This window comes from Trachemys scripta, chromosome 13 (genome assembly GCF_013100865.1).
Source record: "Trachemys scripta elegans isolate TJP31775 chromosome 13, CAS_Tse_1.0, whole genome shotgun sequence".
In the NCBI taxonomy this organism is placed as follows: domain Eukaryota; kingdom Metazoa; phylum Chordata; order Testudines; family Emydidae; genus Trachemys; species Trachemys scripta.
This window is the reverse complement of record NC_048310.1, coordinates 23,048,529-23,066,313: the sequence shown is the minus strand read 5'-3', so window position 1 is coordinate 23,066,313 and position 17,785 is coordinate 23,048,529. Positions and strand designations below refer to the sequence as shown.

The window sequence follows — 17,785 nt, the reverse complement described above, 5'->3', positions numbered from 1 at the left end:
GCCTGAGGGAGTGGTTGTGGGAAATGTACAGCTTTCCATGTCCCACCCCCCAGTAAGGCTGACATTTGTCAGTAATTTACATGCATTGTTATACTTTTTCTGTCGTAGCAGCATTCGGAGATTGTGGGATGAGCACATTTTAGCAATCTCACAACACATTTTTTACAAAGACTTCTGCTGTAGAAGTGACTGGAATGTCACAGATTCAGCATGACCTGATTGCTTAGTCAAACAAGAGACAAACAAAATGGCTTTTGACTTTAGCCACTGCTCTAGGAAACATTTGGGGAAGGCTGCTTCTAGCTGCGTTCCCTCCCCCAGCTCTTCAGACAGCAAGAGTAGGTAGAAACATAATGTGGCCCTCTGTTCCCCACAAAGCCCATAAATCTTGCACAACCAAGACAATTCAAACATTCCCCAGCTCTGTTTGTTACATTTTTCTCCCCATGGGCTAAGCTGCTAGAAGACATTCCCTGCCCTCATATTAACTTGTTTGTTTGTTTGTTTCAAAGTAGCAGCATAAAGCACTTACAATCAAGATCAGATCAGTTTACCCTCTTCTCAGATTAGTACAACTCTTCCTCATGCATTATATTTAGATTTTCTTTAAAAAAAATGCATTTGCTCCAAAGACAAACAAATCATTTGTCTTCAGATTTCATCTGTCAAAGCCTGGACAGGTTAATTCTATAGTATTTTTTAAATCCCTAAATGCTCTGAAGTTTGCTTCTCACATGTTATTGTCCTCATTAGTTGCACCTGCATATCTGGATTATTTCAAAATACCACTGCTCAGACAACATAATGGAGGTTTCTAGTCATTTTAGCAGGAGACATAAGGTTAGAGTGATGGAAAAAAACAGGAGAGGGAACCAATGCCTACTGTAAGCATGTATGGCTACCTATTCCCTACTGCAGGTTAGAATTCTTTAGTTCTACTGGTTTAGACTAAAGATGAGCAAATATGGGGGAAATCAGTTATGAACAGTTCAGTAAGTTTGAGATGGAATTTAACTTCAGCTGTGCTCACATCTCTGTTTACGTTTTGTAAACAGTCATGTTAGCAAGATTTGTTTAATCATAAACTGCAATTTGTATCATGACTAAACACAATCCATTTCAGCAGGAAGTACGATTAGTTTATTAAAGGTTAGGTCCCCAATTAAGGAAGAAAGACATTACCACATGATTAAATTCACCTCTGGGCATAGGGTTAGCAACAGGCCTATGCACCATGTTAGTCCTACTTAGAGCCTATTTTGAGGGCTTGAGAGTGATTTAAGGAGCACCCAGGCCTTGTGCTGTCTCGTTGCACAGGGCTGAATTTCACCTACATTCATATAACAAGGGAACACATCACAGAAAGCAATTGACATGAAACCTGCAGAAATTTTTTCGCAAAATATATTTGAACAGTTGCATGTAGCTAACAAGTCATGGTCTGTTCTGAGACAATTCGCAACAGAAGAAAAGGGCTAGATACACTGTAAAAATGCTTGTGAACTGTCTATCTAGGTCTAGCTTGGACCATTTGAGGCTGCTGTTCATTAGTGATGGGTGAACTTCACAAGTGTCAAAGATTTCCTTTGGTTAAGCAGCCAAAAGTTCAAATACTTATATAGTCCCCTTTCCAGCTTAGGGGCTTCAGAGAAGCAGCTCCCTCAGAGATCAGCATGTAGGCAGAAACTGGGATTGCATCTGAGAATGCCAGCTTGACCTGTGCTGGAGGGACACACATAGAGTCAGAGTTTAAAGCCAAAAGATCATATCATTTAGTCTGACCACCTGAATGCCAGAGGGCACCAACACTGCCCAGCACCCTCACACTATATCCAACAACACACACAGCCTATAGGGGCTGGGTTAGGACCCTCACTAGCATGCCTGGGTGACCCCTGAGAGCCTACACATGGCTGGGCCCTATAAACTGAGCCTGGCAGGGACTATATGGCCAAGGAGAGACCTGGTTGCAGGGAATCAAACTGCTGGAGACCCAGCCTAAGAGTCACTCTCTGCAGTAGAAGGGGAGGTGACCATTTTGATTCTCTGACATACACCAACCCACTCCCACAGCTCCACAACACGGACACCGAGCCAGTGTGGAAAGAAAACCAGCCGAGCCCCATAGGCTTTCCCACCACCAGAAGCTCGGGGATTGCTGGGGATCGAGTCTGCCAAGGACTCCAACTAGCTGGAAGGCAGAGCTTTTGGCCTCCCAGGAAGGAAACCAGGCCTTGACATTATGCTCCAGCCCCATCGCCCAGACAAAACTTGTGGGGGAGGGCTTCTCATTTTAGAGATTTAGTTTGTGGGCTTTTAGTTGTGAATAGAATATCATAAAGGGGTTGGGTTTATGCACCCAGCCGCTAGGTGGAGGCACCAAGCAGCTAAAGGGGGACTCAGCAAGTTCCTGAGGAGAGTGGAGTCAGGGCTCCACTATCCTGGGGGATCAGGGTGCCCCAAAAGGGAGTTTTACCTGTTATTCAAACATTATTCAAGCTACATCAGCTATGTCTTGGAGCTCCTAAACCATGTGGAAAACCCTGCTGGAATAGACTATCTCACAATATTTGGAGCTTCTCTTACTAGTCCTAATCCAAACCAGGAACTACAGAGTCAAGAAAAAATATGCTGGGGAATTATTCAACTAAACTATTTTTAATCTTTAAAAAAATTGCCATGATTTATAGGTGCAAATTCAAGTAATCTGAGCCAAGTCCATTACTGTGGTCAAATAGAAAATACCTGGCTAGTGTCTGCTCCAAGATGAAGAATGAATACTGGAATTAAAGGATACACTGAAAAAAATGCATTGATTACAGAAATGTACTGTTGTAATTATTTTATTATTAAAATGTTTTGTTGAGAAAATTTTGTTGACTCACAATCAATTGTAACAAAAAGATAATGTAAGCAATAATCTAAAAGATGCCAAATACTTTTAAAGAGGAGTATTTGATGAAACCTACAGACTCATTGTTCATCTTTTGATGGTTAGGCACAGACATCAATGAAACCTTTTCCATAACCTACCAGTTTTTAGTGAAGTATTTGTGCATTTGTGAAGTATTATGATCACTTCAGAATTACCAGCTTCCTATGAATGTCTGATTTATGAGCAATCTGTTAAATATTTGAATGAGATCTGCTTACCTGAACTAATCCATCTGAAGAAAAAATGTTCGCCCCAAACGCCAGGGGTTATGTTATGTCATCTTACCTATGTGAAAGAAAACACGCTGTTATCAAAGAGAAATTTGTTAACAATTTGGAGGTTATGCAATGAACAGAAGTTCTCTGGATCATTGGCTCTCCATTCTGGGTTGGTTCTTCCCATTCATAATTATTAGCTACAGTTAGACTAACTTGATCATCGTGGCACAGAGAAAAATAAAATAAAATCAGAACTGCGGTGCAAAGTTTGATATTAAAATTCAAGCCGTCAAATAGCAAGAGTTGACCTGACTGCATGACATGCACAGTACACCAGACCTGTTCTACAGCTCAGCTGCTGAAAGCTACCAACCTCCATTTCCATGTGGGTTTAATAGTAATACTCTGCACTTCTTCCAAAGCAGGAACTCAAAGCACTTTCCAAGCATTAAGTCCCACAAAGAGGATGGGGGGAAATAAATGGTGTATGGAAAGAAGAAGGAAGTAGGGGAAGGCAAAGAGCAGAATGAGGGAAGGGAAAGAGAAAAAATGGAAAGGGGCTAGAGAATGGTGAAAGAGAGGGAAGCGAATGGAAGGATTCTAGAGAAAGAATTCAGAGACTGGAGAGGTGGAGAGGGCGAGCCTATGTGAAAGTGGTGGGCAAACAACATTTAAAAGGTGCAGAAATGTATTTGAGATAAGCCCTCTAAAGCTTGCATGCTTACCTGAAGTTTAATGGACCTTCAGGTAAGGTCTCCTATTTCCAACACAACTAGATCTGTTCCCTGTCCTTCTCAATCCCATCTTTCCTTTCCCCCAGTGCCTCTGAACGAATCCGGTTCCTTTTCCTTCAGCCAGTAGGGTACAAGCTGCTGTATCCTTTTTCCCCTATCCCAGCAGCTCCTCTTGCGCCCCATTTCCTTCCAACCCTCAGACCTTTGCTGACAGTGCTGTGTCAGTGATTCTTACCCATTTTTCCTTAATGCTTTATGGTAGAGTTGATTATATACAGCTCCCAAATATACACATTGGGAACATGAAATCAAAAGTGTTGCACCATAGCCTGTCTTGACATCATTCTCCGCTAAGACGCCAACCCCTAAAGAGAGCGGAGAATAGAATGCTGCTTGAATCTTGTTTGAAAGCTGATCTTTGGCAGTGCCAGCCCTCAGTCCTTAGCGGAACAGTGGTGGCTTTCCTACTACAACCTTTTCCAATAATTTTTCAACAATATCAGCTGTTACAATTATACAGCACCCTAATATTTTAAGGTAAATAACCACACAAATGTGCCCTGCCACATTTACTTGTCCTGAGACTTTATATACAACCTTCACTATACAACACACTCCACTTAATCAATGCTTAACTAGGACAAACACTTCACTGGAGCATCCCCCAGGGAACTGGTTTAGCTAATGATAATGAATGGCAATGACTGCTGCATAACTGGGACAGGATTTGCAAAAAAGTTCACCTCCATTTGACCAGTGCCAAGGGATTAAATGGGTGTGGTGTTCTAATCGCTTGCCTTTTAATGTAGAAGTTGCTAAATAAAGATTAAAAGAAGAAGAAATAAGAATGGTGCATAATATATATCATTTCGTCAGCACTTTTTATTTTGCTAAACTATTTGATTTCTACATGCAGCAGAAACATGTATAGAGCAACAAGACTGGGTTGTGATGGGCCCACCTCAAGCATCTATGGCCTTATTTTTAGATTTGCTGAACACCTACTGCTTCCATTTGGGTACCCAGGACTGATTTTTGGCCACAGAAAATGTAGGCACCCAAATTCAGTGGACACTTTTTAAATTTAGTCCTCTATGGCCTGATTATGCACAGAAATCAAGTAATTAGCTGGTTAAATACTAGCATTTCTGCCTGCAAAGAACGGAGCCCATCCTTTACTGGTGATGCAAAATTGTGTACACATAAGTGAAGACTGGGTAAAGATCCCTTAAAAATCAGACCTGAAGTGCTAGAGGAAACAGCACCAAAGTTGCTAACTTCGAAGGAAGATGCTGGTTTGACTGACGTGTATTATCCTAATGAATTGTGTCTGTAAATCTATCATCTGGGACAATTATGTATGCAAATAATTTCTGGAGGGTACTTCTTGCCTATCCTAGGCTGCATAAACTCTGAAAGATAGTGGAGGATAAAGCATGTCAGTAACAGGGTATTTCTCATCTCACCAGAAGGGGAAAGGACCAGAATTCTCCAAGAAAGGTTTTCAGCCAGATTTAAGTATTCAAGGTATAAGATCATTCAAATAAGCCTCTGAGAAGCATACAAAAAAAATTGGGGGCAGCGGGGGTTATAGCTAAAATGCCCCCTGGCCTCAAGCCTCATGACAATCACTTGTCACTACTTCATTTCCTAATAACTGTCATCCCAATAAATAGCAGAACAATTAACATTTATATCAATCATAAATATTACATTCATACAGCCCTGTCATTTTTAAACCAAATCCTGATCTCCCTTTTCTAACAGCTCTTGAATTTTATAGCAACATATAATAACCATCTGACTGCCTTTATTTCCATTGAACTTTTATTTTTAACGTCTTTGGTGTTTCAACCAAAATATTTATAGCATTTTCTTTTGCATACTTAATAGACTCCCTCATGAATATTGTTGTCCCTTTTTCTTGCGTTATTTTGCAGCTCCTTCCTTTAAGGAGAGCTGGGCAAAGCCACTGATATTTGTTTTGTAAGTATTCCTGAGTGAAAGCTGAGAATTTCATGAGTGGTCATGAATCTGATCCAATGTTTGAACCAATGAGCACAGCTTTCTGGTATGAAGATAGGGTGACCAGACAGCAAACGTGAAATATCAGGATGGGGGTTGGGGGTAATAGAGCCTATATAAGAAAAAGACCTGAAAATCTGGACGGTCCCTATAAAATCGGGTCACCCTATATGAAGATGCAAAACTTTTGCATAGACAAATAGGCTAAACCATGAGTTTCTACAAATTTGGCGAAATGTGTATGAAACAAGATATCTCTTAAGTACAACGTCTCCATTTTTTTTTTTTTTTTTTTTTTTTTACTACCTCCTTGTACAGATTACTGGTTCCCATTTGCTGGGCTTTGTATCATCAGGTATCTTGTGCCATGCCTTCAGCACACAGCTGGTCCTCTTCTTTGGTGTCATTCCTCCTGTCTGCATTTATAACCAACTATGCAGCGTCAGTATGTATTGATCTCCTGGTGGATATCACTTGGCCTTTCCAGATCTGGTTCCTGGTTGCATAGAACCTCAGCTGACTAGATCCTGGGATCCAGTTAGGTACAGCACAAGCTGGAGGGGAAGAGGACTGCTCTCACACTGGATGATATTGGTCTCAAAGGGTTGAACTCAAGGGCAAGGGAGGGACATTCCTGGCATGCTCCCTTTTCTCTGGTCATGTTCCCTATACGTGTAGCAGGCAGGGGAGTACCTCTGCCAGCCCTGTGCCACCGGAGAATTCCCTTGCATTGGTGTGATCTCACAGGGCAAGATGCCCTGGCTCTATATTCAGAACCTGCCAATAGCATGCAGGATCTTGCACACCATGTTTAACCTTAAAAACCTTTTCCCCGCCCACCACATTAGGCTTTTATGGAGGGAACAGGCAAGGCGCTCTCTAGGCTTTGACTACACACTGCTGGCTGGTTTGAAACTCACTGAGGTATGTGATCAGCTGAGCCCATCTGAAGGTGTACAGGAGCTGTGAGGCTGCTGGTGGGGGAAGGAGTTTTCCCCCACCCCTTCTCCACCACAGACAGGCGGCCTTGTGGCTGCTAGCTTGGAGCCTGCTCCAATGCGTATTGACATCAATGGGAGTATTTTCATTGACTTTAATGGGTATTGGGAGCAGGCCTTGGCTGGGAGCTGAGAAACCACTTTCATTATTCCGTTATTTTTATTATTATTCATTAATTATTATTATTATAACAATAGTGCCTACAGACCAGGGGCCCATAATACTAGATACTTATAACAAATATTATATATAACAGATACAGTCCCTTCCCCAAAGCATTTACAATCTAAGTATAAGACAAGAGACAACAGGTGGATGCAGCAGACGGACAGGAGAACAGGGAAATAAATGGTTTGTGGTTTGCACAAAAAGCAGTGATCACAGCACACTGGCTGCCTAACCACTGTTGAGATTTGTGCAGACACCATGGTGAAGGAGAGTTTTAAAGAGGGATGTGAAGGGGGGTAATGTGGTGGCATGCAGAATTTTATGGGGAGCACCTCCCATGGGTGAAGGCCAGCATGGGAGAAAGTGCAAAGATGCTTGTTGGAATTTTTTAAATGGGCAATCAAAACTGGCATAATTTGTAGAGTTCTGGGAAGGCTTAACATGTAGATGGTGTATCAGAGAGGATATGTAGGGTGGGAATGGGCCACAAGGAGCCTTAAATGAGAAGAAAAGTCATTTGTTTTTGAAGTGGTAGAAAGGGGAAGTCCAAGGAGGGATGTCATGTGAGAGGTGAGGTGATTGAAGTGAGGAGCCAGGAAAATGATCTTTTGCTGCAACATTTTGACTAGACACAAGTGGGGTAAAATAGGATTTGGCAAGACTGAAGGTGATTGCAGCTCATGAGACACAAAATTATGAGGGCCTGGCAAAGCGGTTTAGCTGTGTGGACAGAAAGGAAGGGCGAGATTTTAGAAACAGCAAGTTTTAGACACAACCTGTCTGTGAGGATTTAAAGAGAGATCTGAGACACAAAATATTCTTAGGTTATGAGTGACAGGGAAGATGATGTTCTGTCCAGTGACTGGAAAAGAGGATGGGAGAAAGCTCTGTTTTGACCATGATGAGCTTAATTCAACAGCTGGACATCCATGAGGAGCTGCCAGAAGGATAAAAGTAGACAAGTCAGGAGAGGAGAGGTAGATCTGCAAGTCATCAGCATAACAATGACAGTTTGGTGGTGATCTGCATAGAGTTGCACTAGAGTGAAATGAGGGTTGGAAGAAATGTCCCTCTCTAGAAAACTAGCCCAGATGTGAAGGATTTTGCACTTTCCTTGGTGCAGCTGTGGAAGTGAAAGAAGAAAAGATTTCCAAAGAATGTGTCAAGGACACACCTATCTTTTTATCAGTTTGCTGTTCCCGTCACTGAATAAATATGCTCTTTTCACTGCCTTCCTCACTCCAGCCCAGATTTCAGTCTAGCCACGTAATTCCATTTGCAGATCAGATAATTTTTAGTTTTGTTTAATATTTTAGGAATGAGCCCATCTGTTATTGGAGCCCGTTTTCTGACCCATCGTGAGTCTAATCGCTAGAGGCCTTATTTTCATCTGTGAAAACAAACATTAAGGGTCTGGAAAGTGGGGTGATGCAAGGTTAAGGAGGCTGGACACCATTAAGATGAGAAACAGTCATACCTCTATTTTTAAATCCAAGTAAAGGACTTGCTTTGCAAATGTAACAAGTTTGGTTTATCATGTATTTGGTTTATCATGTTTTGGCCATTCCACTCTCTTAAGAGTACAGATAAGATTAGGACAGTTGCATGTCATGGTTTAAAGAGTATGAACAGCAACACTGTCTGATATATGAACATCTAAAAACTTGCTTCTCAGGTCACTTTTACCTTGAAAATGTCTTCTTTTCAACCTGAAGAGATGTCAGCTGGGAAATACACTCACTTTACAAGACATATTTTCCAGATATTTTGACCAATAAAGGTGTGTGTGTGTGTGCATGTGTGCGCACGCATGCGGTCACATTTTTCAAATTTAGTGTAAATTGTAAGTAAAGGATACTACCAGCTACAGTCAAGTATAGCAGCTATACAATTTTCTATATACAGCTTTCATGCTAACACCCATTGAGATATACAGAATTGATTATCGCCCAAGTTCTGGTCCTGTTAAAATAAGAAGTGGTACAGCACACTGAATGACCCAGGGTAAGGCATGAATGTTTGTGGCTGAAAATGACTAGGAACAAAGACTAGTTGCAGACCTCCAACAGTTCACTTGTGATCTCAGCCAGATTTCAAACCCAAGTCTTTTGAAATGAAAAGACTCTCAGTCAACCCACTGCACCACCTAGACCTCCCAATACATTGTTAATATGTCTGCTGAAATACCTGGATGTTTGTAAGTGTCACCTGAAACATTAAGATGAGAGCACTGTGGTTTTGTCACTGGTATAAGTCATGATCTTATCATCAGAAGCCTAATCCTATGGAGCACTGTAGTGTGTTCAGGCTTATCATAATGACTATTCTGAATTGTGCTATGTTTTCAGCAGCCATTGGTAAATAATCCACTCTTTTCCTTTGTCCACAATGGTACAGTCCAGTTCTTAACATTGCCTGGGTCTGTATCATTGTAACAAATCTTTTCCACAGTACTATAATTCCCTCTAGTTGGTCTACTCATGTGCTATAAAGAAAAAAAAAACGTTTTAGTAGCTTTAATCAAAACATTATTGACTAAGAGCATTAAAATCTCAGAGAGGCATTTAATTCAAAATTTCCCATATTCACAGTAGTAGTGATTGAGTAACTGAAATATCAACCTTTATGTCATAGTAGTTTGTTAGAATGTTTGTTTACTCTTCATCTGAGGCCCGCTAATTACAATTCACAAGCAATCCAGTTGGCAAATATGATTGGTTTACAGATAAGGAGTGATTCATGATTTAAAACACACAAAGCCAGTGCATGCAACAAAAAGTTATTAGATTTTAGGCCAAATTACAAACTGTGTCTCCAAAAATGGGCTTTTACAAGTGAAGCCAGTGTATGAAAATGTGTATTTTCACATCTAAATGGAAACTCATCAACACAATTGCCTATTCGGAATATGAAGTATTTATGTATTTGTGAGAAAGACTTGTTTGCTTACAAAAATGCGTGTCTTGCTTTCTCCATACAAATGTTGGGGTTTGTTTCTTCAAACTGGTGCTTTCGCAAAGTCTGCCAACACATTTTGGAAGACCCCGTTGAAAATTTGACCCAGCTATGTCCAAAACAGTCCTGAAAAATTTCTGTGAGCATTTTTCATTCCTTTATGAATGGAATTTGTGAGCTTATCCTTGATAAATATTTGCATTTATTGTACATGAACATGACAGATAATCATGAATTAATCTTTTCCTCTGGTGTATTGATTAAGAATGTCTGTGTATTTCTGTTGCACTGTGGCAGGCAACTCTATGGTGGTAGTTTATATTTCACAGTACCTTAAGTGGGGGTTCCGGAACAAGGTTATTCACAGGGGTGCTATTCAGAAATCATTACATTATGGCAAGGTATTCATTTAGCTGAGTTCAGGTTCAGCATGGGGAAAACAAACAAATAGGACACTTACTATATATTTTGGTCACTTTTTAACTGAGTGTTGCAAAAATAGGAAAAGTGTGATAGTTAATAAGCAGGGATCGTCTGTTCTCGTGTTCTATTTTTGTTGATTTGTAAATTATTGCATTTATTGATACAAAGTTACTTTAAGTTACTTTGCAGATTTTTAAAACTAAAATAAGTAAATAATTACTTTGCCCCCTTTCCCAAAAGTTTCAGATATTTATATTTTAAGTGTTAAACTTAAAAAGCAATGCTGTTTTTTTTAACAAGACTTCTTCTCAATGCAAACAAAACCTGATGCTGTAGCTTATATTGTGATTTGAAAATGAGTTGCATTATAAAATATCTGTTGTTCCCTCACCTTTCCTGGAATTTTTTTGTAATACACACGTTTCTTGAGAATGTCTCTTGTTTAAGTTCTAAAGATCATTCCTCTTCATTTCGCCTGCATGGTCTATCTAAATGCTGATTTTCTGTCTCTTCTATCCAAACAATCCTTTCATATCTAGGTGTTTTTCTTTCTTTTTCCAGGCCAGCCTAGCTTTGCTGAAATTCACTCTGTTCCTACCAAACTTTCTTCATCTTCCCACACCCTTCCCAATTCCCCCTGTCCTCAATGCTGTGCTATTGCCTGATAACTGGCACTGTCCCTAAGTAGCTAGCCTTCATAGTCGAACATGAACCTCAGTAGGGTCAGCTCTATCGGAAGGTGGTAGAGCCATGAAATTCCAGGGGGCTTGAAAACTACAAACATGAGCTTGCCGTAGTTTACATTGTAAATGTGAATGGAGGCATTTTATTGTTATTAGGTGGAAGGGATAGAGATTGTAGATTTTTTATAGAACTAGCACTATGAAAACTAGAAAACTAAAACTGTTATGTTGACTATAATACTTTGCTGTATTCAATTAAATTATGTCATAATACATAAGCCATTTATAAAAGAAATAGCAATAAATGATTTTGTTTTAAGTGAAAGGTACCAGATTATAAACCCTGGAAGCTGAATTTTTTTCTTCATTTAGGACCAGGCAGGGGCTTGGCTAGCATGGTCGTGCACCCAACTGTCATTCACATCATGGGTGAGATGCAGTCTCACACAAGTGGGTGGGCAGGGCAGGAGGCGGTAAGGAGTGGGCTGAGCCTTGCACCCAGTGGCATAAGAGAATGTTTGTTGCACTTAGTATCAGGGCCAGCTCCAGGCACCAGCTTCTCAAGCAGGTACTTGGGGCGGCCGCTCCGGAGAGGGGCAGCACGTCCAGGTATTCGGCGGCAATTCAGCGGACAGTCCCTCACTCCGCCTGGGGGCGAAGGACCTCCCGCCAAATTGCTGCCCACGATCGCAGCTTTTTGTTTGTTTGTTTTGTTTTTTGTTTTGGCTGCTTGGGGCAGCCAAAACCCTGGAGCCAGCCCTGCTTAGTATAGACCCATGTCGTTTACTCCCTACTCAGAGCAACAAGGGGACTGGATCACAATCTCCAGTGCTCCTCTAACCACATCTTGTAGCCCCTTACGTTGGCAGTTCATAAAGTGACAGTCTTGCCCAGAATAAGTATAGGGCAAGTTGTGGCTGTGCAAGTATCCCTGCGCTACCCTGATATTGTGCCCCTGACTTACCTTAGAAGCACCATGCCTGCATGCAAAGAGATAATTCAGTGTTCATTTGTCAATCAGGGCTTGATCCCACAACACTGAAAGTCAAAGGAAACTTTGACCTCAATGGGCAGAGAATCAGGCCCACAGTTCTTGGCTTCTATGCTGAGATAGCTTTCAGTAGCAAGTCTGATGCCACTAGCTCATTTCACCTACTACAGCCCTGTAAACATCTATCAAATAGTAACAAATAATACCATAGAAGATTGTCTCAAACTCTCTTCACAGTGCATGTATGTTATTCCTCAGTTAGCTGGAGGGGATCACGGCTGCCCTTCTTCTGTGGAGGTTAACATGCTGACCCATCTCCATATCACTACACAGACTCGGTGACAGGAGAGCCAAAAATCAGTAAATGAACCCAGGTCTCCAATGCAGAAGTCTAGAGGTACATAAAATACATGAGCAAGACAATGTTAGAGATACAATGTGGTCTACTAGATAGGCCACTAGAATGACACTTATGAGACCTCAGTTCTATCCCAAGAAAGTGTGTGACTATGGATAAGTCATTTAATCTTTCTGCATCCCTGTTTCTACTCTGCCTGGTCTATTGAGATTGTAAACTTTTCAGTGCAGGAACTGTCCCCTATTATGTGTATTTACAGAATGTAGCACAATGTGGCCCTGATCTCAGCTGGAGACTCCAGGTGCTGTTGTAATAATAATAATGAGGGTCGCTGCAATGTGCATGCATACAAAAATTTCACAGCTCAATATTTTACCCATTTTTATGGGATGCTCTAGTTCACAAACAAATAGTAGATAATGTTTGCACCCCTCAGCTCATAGTATTAAAATTGTAATGTAAAGCCCCAATTGTTTTTTAGGACAAATGTATGGCTATTTTTCAAATGATAGTTCAAATTTTAAACTTTCAGGGCATTTGATGAAATACTTCTAAATATTTGTCTTCCAAAAGTACATGAGCTATGGGTGCAAATAGTGTCTTTCCTTGTGGCTTTAGACATTCCTAGTACTAGTGAACTTTAAATGGTACTCTCAAGAACATGGCTGCATGAACAATCATGGAGTATATATTCAATATTTCCCACTTAGTCAAAGCATAGGATCTTGTATGAGAATGTCTAAAATGTTGCCAGAAATAACAGATCACTGATTGTAGAACAACTTTAAATGGGCTTTCTGTCAGCAGTTTATACAGAAGTAAACATAGTTGTCCAGCAATAACAAGGAAATATGCCATTTTTATTACCTCAGCATCACCAGTGCAGACACAGAAACACACCTGTTAACAAATATGAGGTATGTGGGGATATTGCCTGTGAAAAGTGGATGGCGGTGAGGCAAGCAGAGAATATTCTGATGTTTCTATAACCCCAGTTACAGTTCAGGCAGTATGCTACATAGACTATGTTATTGCAGACTATGACAGTTCATATTCTACAAACATTAAAAGCATCCTGCTCAATGGGATATGATCAGCCCTCGTACACTGGAAACTCAGTTTACAGCTTCCAAGATGGTCAGTTCGTTTTCTGGAAAGTTTTTTTTTTTTTTTTAAACATTTCAAGTGCTGCACTTGATGGTTTATTAAAGGGTTTGGCAGAATTAGTTTTATCTAAACAGTGGCAATAAACTTCACTTCTGGCTCTTTACTCTTATGTATTTCTCTGGTCATCCTTCTTCATCTAGCATATTTTCCTCTATGATTTTTCTTTTGTCTCGGCTGCAACATATTTGTGACTACACAAATAAACAATATCAGTTCAGTAGATGGATCTTCAGGCCCAAACCCCAGAGTAAATTCCATAATCAACCAGGCTGAATGATGCTTTTAGTAGGCCAAGGTTGATACTAACTATAATTCACATTCCCTGGATACATTGCTCTGTAATAAAGCTTGAATGTCAGACATCTCAGCCAAAAGCTAACGTACCTGTTTGAACTAGTCTTGTGCCAATGGAAACACATCAGGAACTGAAAACATTTAGCCTACTGTATAATCGTAAATGGATTCTTTTTAACCAAATGAAGACTAATCATCTATACATAAGTGCACAAACATGTTAAATGTTAATATGTAATAAAGCTTTAAACCAGTCCTTGTTGGCATGCTCAGAATAATGTCACTGTAAATAAATACATTGAAATGCTATTAGAGTCGAAGACATTTTTGTCCATCAGTAGTATTAGTTTAACAGGACAAACTTTCATTATATTCTGGCATTTGGTACATACAGTACGATGTTTATGTACCAAATGTCAAAATATAAAGATGTTTTAGCCTTTTTATTTATGTATTTAAGAGTTATTAATTTAAGAGTGACCTTATTTAATCAAAGCTGCAATTGAACTGCAGTTTAATCAAAATCTATGTCTACAAATTTCAAAATAGCACTTTTGCCTCTGAAACAGACATTAGTTGCTGTTTAATACTCAAATACATACTTAGCTCTCGTAAGAATGCTTTTTTCCCCTAAGCTGGCAACTCCAGCGTGCACAATGGTTTAATCGTATATTGTTCTCTGAGTACTAACCCTTTACAAATCATATGACATAAAAAGAAAAATAAGTAACATTGTAAAGACAGTAATGAGAACTGTTGAGCTAAAGTGCCTCTTAAAGAAATCCTAATAAATTCCAGAATTTCTAGTCTTCTGGCAAGCTTCCATTTAGAATAAAATCAATGATCAATGGTTGCAAACAGTCAGCATCAGGCTTGCATGCCTCCAGAGCAGAAAAAACTCATAGACGAAAGATGACATTTAAAGGAAAAAAGCTGACATTGACTCCATCACTGTCATTGCTTCTGCCATAAAGCAGCTTCAAATATTAAAACATTTTTCATCTGTGCTGCATTATTGGCACCAGAAATTGTTTTCTCTCTGTCTGATACTCACTTGAACTGCAGCAGAGCTCCCCAGAGACTCCAGATTGTTACCAAGGCCTCATAACATATTGGCAGTTGATGTGGTGGTGTTCATGTACACTTGCCACTCACAAAGGAGCCTCCCGCTCCGTCTCCCACTCCCAGGCAAAAGAAATTTGACTCAAGTTCAATGACTTGGAGGTAGGAATTGTGCATCACTCTGCGCGCATATGTGTGTGTGTGTGTCTATGTGTGTGCGCACACACTCATGTGCAAGCACCTTCTTGAACTCTGTGTGGGTTTTCAGAAGGAGATGGGAGGGTTGCTGTGTGGGTTTGTGAGAGTGTATTAAACAACTGACCATTCGCATTGATTTTTTTTTTTAAGTTGTGTTCCTCTCCTTTCACATAAACTCCTGCTCTTAATTTGTCTTGCATTCTGTGCTGTAGCTGCTCATTGGCAAGTACTTCACATTACAATTGGGATGGCAGAGTCTTTGTTAATACACCTGTACCCCGATATAACGCTGTCCTCGGGAGCCAAAAAATCTTACCATGTTATAGGTGAAACCACGTTATATCGAACTTGCTTTGATCCGCCGGAGTGCGCAGCCTGGAGCACTGCTTTACCACATTATATTGGGTTGCGTTATATCGGGGTAGAGGTGTAGTAACGTACATTTCTCCAAGCCACTAGCAGGGGCACAGATCAGCACATTCATGGGAGAGACTTAGCTATGAAGTGGAAAGTCTTCACTTACTACAGGATAATCTTGGCCCAAGTTCTTACACGAACACAATACCACTAGTATACAAGTCAGTGATTGAGTCTACAAACAAACACAGTAGGGCACTATAGAAAAGCATAGATGTAGAAGAATTAATGCATTGCATTTTACATTGACACAGCTACTGCACGCCACAAAAGATAGAGTGCTTTCAAGTATTCCCTACCATTCAGTTTATAGAAGCAGACACAATCAAACGTAGGTTAGTTCTAATATGCCAAAAATTACTGGACTAAAATAAATCACTCTTTAATAGAGAAGGGCCTGAGTCATAGACTCCTGTGATGTTCAGCTTTGGTGGTCCAGGCTGGCCTTTAAACAGGCTATAGTGAGGTTCAGAATTTAATCCAGATCTGAATGCCCCCAGAGCGGGCTGGAAGGTTGGTATCTGCTGTTCTGATTGTTCATTACAAAGGCAAATCTCAGTCAGGGACTTTTAGTCCAAATCCAATATTCCCCACTGTTTAGAGATGTGGGGGGTTGAGATCAGGCCTATCTGTAGTTTTAAATATGCACTTTGTTGCATTATGACCACCATATGGGCCCAAATCCTGGGCTGCATCTGAGCTATAGTTGGGTGCAGCTAAGGAAGTTGGCAGGCGGGGGAGTTGAGGGTGGTACATCTTATCCCTTCCTTTCCCCCACCCATGCAGCTGTCAGCTGCTGGGCTCATCCCAAGCATAGAGGGAAGTACGTACTTTGTGACCACAGCCAGTCCCTCGAGGCTGTTATAGTACCTGGGGAAATCCAGGGCACAGTCACATCCTAGTCATGCGCCCATCGTCCTTGGTGCACCACCTACTCAACAGGCCATGAGTGGTGGGGACATAGGAGCTTCTATGGCAATTCCATGCAGAGGGAATTCTCCGGGGTTGCATTTCAGTCACCCGCTGGCTGTTCTGTGTCAGCAGTTCTCAAACTTCATTGCACTGTGACCCCCATCTGAAAACAAAAATTACGACATGACCCTGGGCAGGGGGGGGGGGGGGGAGGGGATAGAACCTGAGCCCTGCTGCACTGGGCTAAAGCATTCAGGCTTTGGCTTCACTCCCCAAGATCCAGCGAGTCTAACGCTGGCCCTGGTGACCCTATTAAAACAGGATCCCAACCCCACAGTTTGAGAACAGGTGCACTAAATGATATAATCAAATAGTACAACAAAACTGGAAACAAACATTTTCCTGATTTACTTGGACTACAGTGGATTTACTTTCTGCAGTGGCCTGGCCCAACCATTAACTCACCAGGGTGCTTCTCTGTGCCTCGTTTTCCCTTTTGTAAAGTGGGGATAATAATGTATAACCATCTTTGTTAAGTGTTTTGTGAGGTATCACTGAGAACTGCTGTATTATTGCTGAGTATTAATGTTACCTTTTAATTAAACCTGTCTGCAGATATTTTGTGAAAAGCAAGAGGCAGGTAAGGGGCAAATGTTGCCACTGTTCTCAGGTGTACAGGCACATTTTAGTTAGTGATGACAGAATGCTACTCCTGAGACAGACAAAACTAGATTATTCAAGTATCTGACTCCACTAGAGAATGTGATGCCTTCTAATCTCAACTTTTGCAATGAGTCACTAGTGGCTATGGGTCAGGTCACTCAGCCCCTCTGTCCCATTTTCTTCAATTTGGACGGTACCACACTTGGATCCCACGCAGGGGTGTTTGAGGACTGGTTAGCTCCTTGCAGCCTGTTTTTGAAGGCGCTGCATGAGGAGAATGTTATTGTGAGAGCCCTAACAACAACAACATTGCAAACCAGAGCTTGCAGAATTCTTTTAGAGGGGAGAATGCACTGTATTCTCAAACATTTCATTGGAAGTCATGCAACATCCCTTCACTTTAGTCATTTTTTTCACAATGCCATCGGGCCATAATCTCCTGGAGACAGACAGCATTAAAAAAAGTATAGGGTTTCAGTCCATGGAAAGGACATGATCATTTGCCACAACCCCTTTGCAGCACATTACCTCCTGACCCATATGAAGAGAGCAGCAGTTCGAGTCTGACTTGAAAAGCCAGTGG

The 17,785-nt window shown here is 41.0% G+C and overlaps 1 long non-coding RNA gene across 1 annotated transcript in view; it reads right to left on the bottom strand.

Annotated features, from left to right (window-relative positions):
- Positions 1 to 3,152: 3,152 nt before the first annotated feature.
- The window catches only part of LOC117886386, a 54,782-nt gene continuing 40,149 nt past the window's right edge, over positions 3,153 to 17,785 (bottom strand). Inside the window, exon 4 of the long non-coding RNA XR_004647955.1 lies at positions 3,153 to 3,220. This is a non-coding gene — a long non-coding RNA (uncharacterized LOC117886386). The remainder of the gene's footprint in view (positions 3,221 to 17,785) is intronic.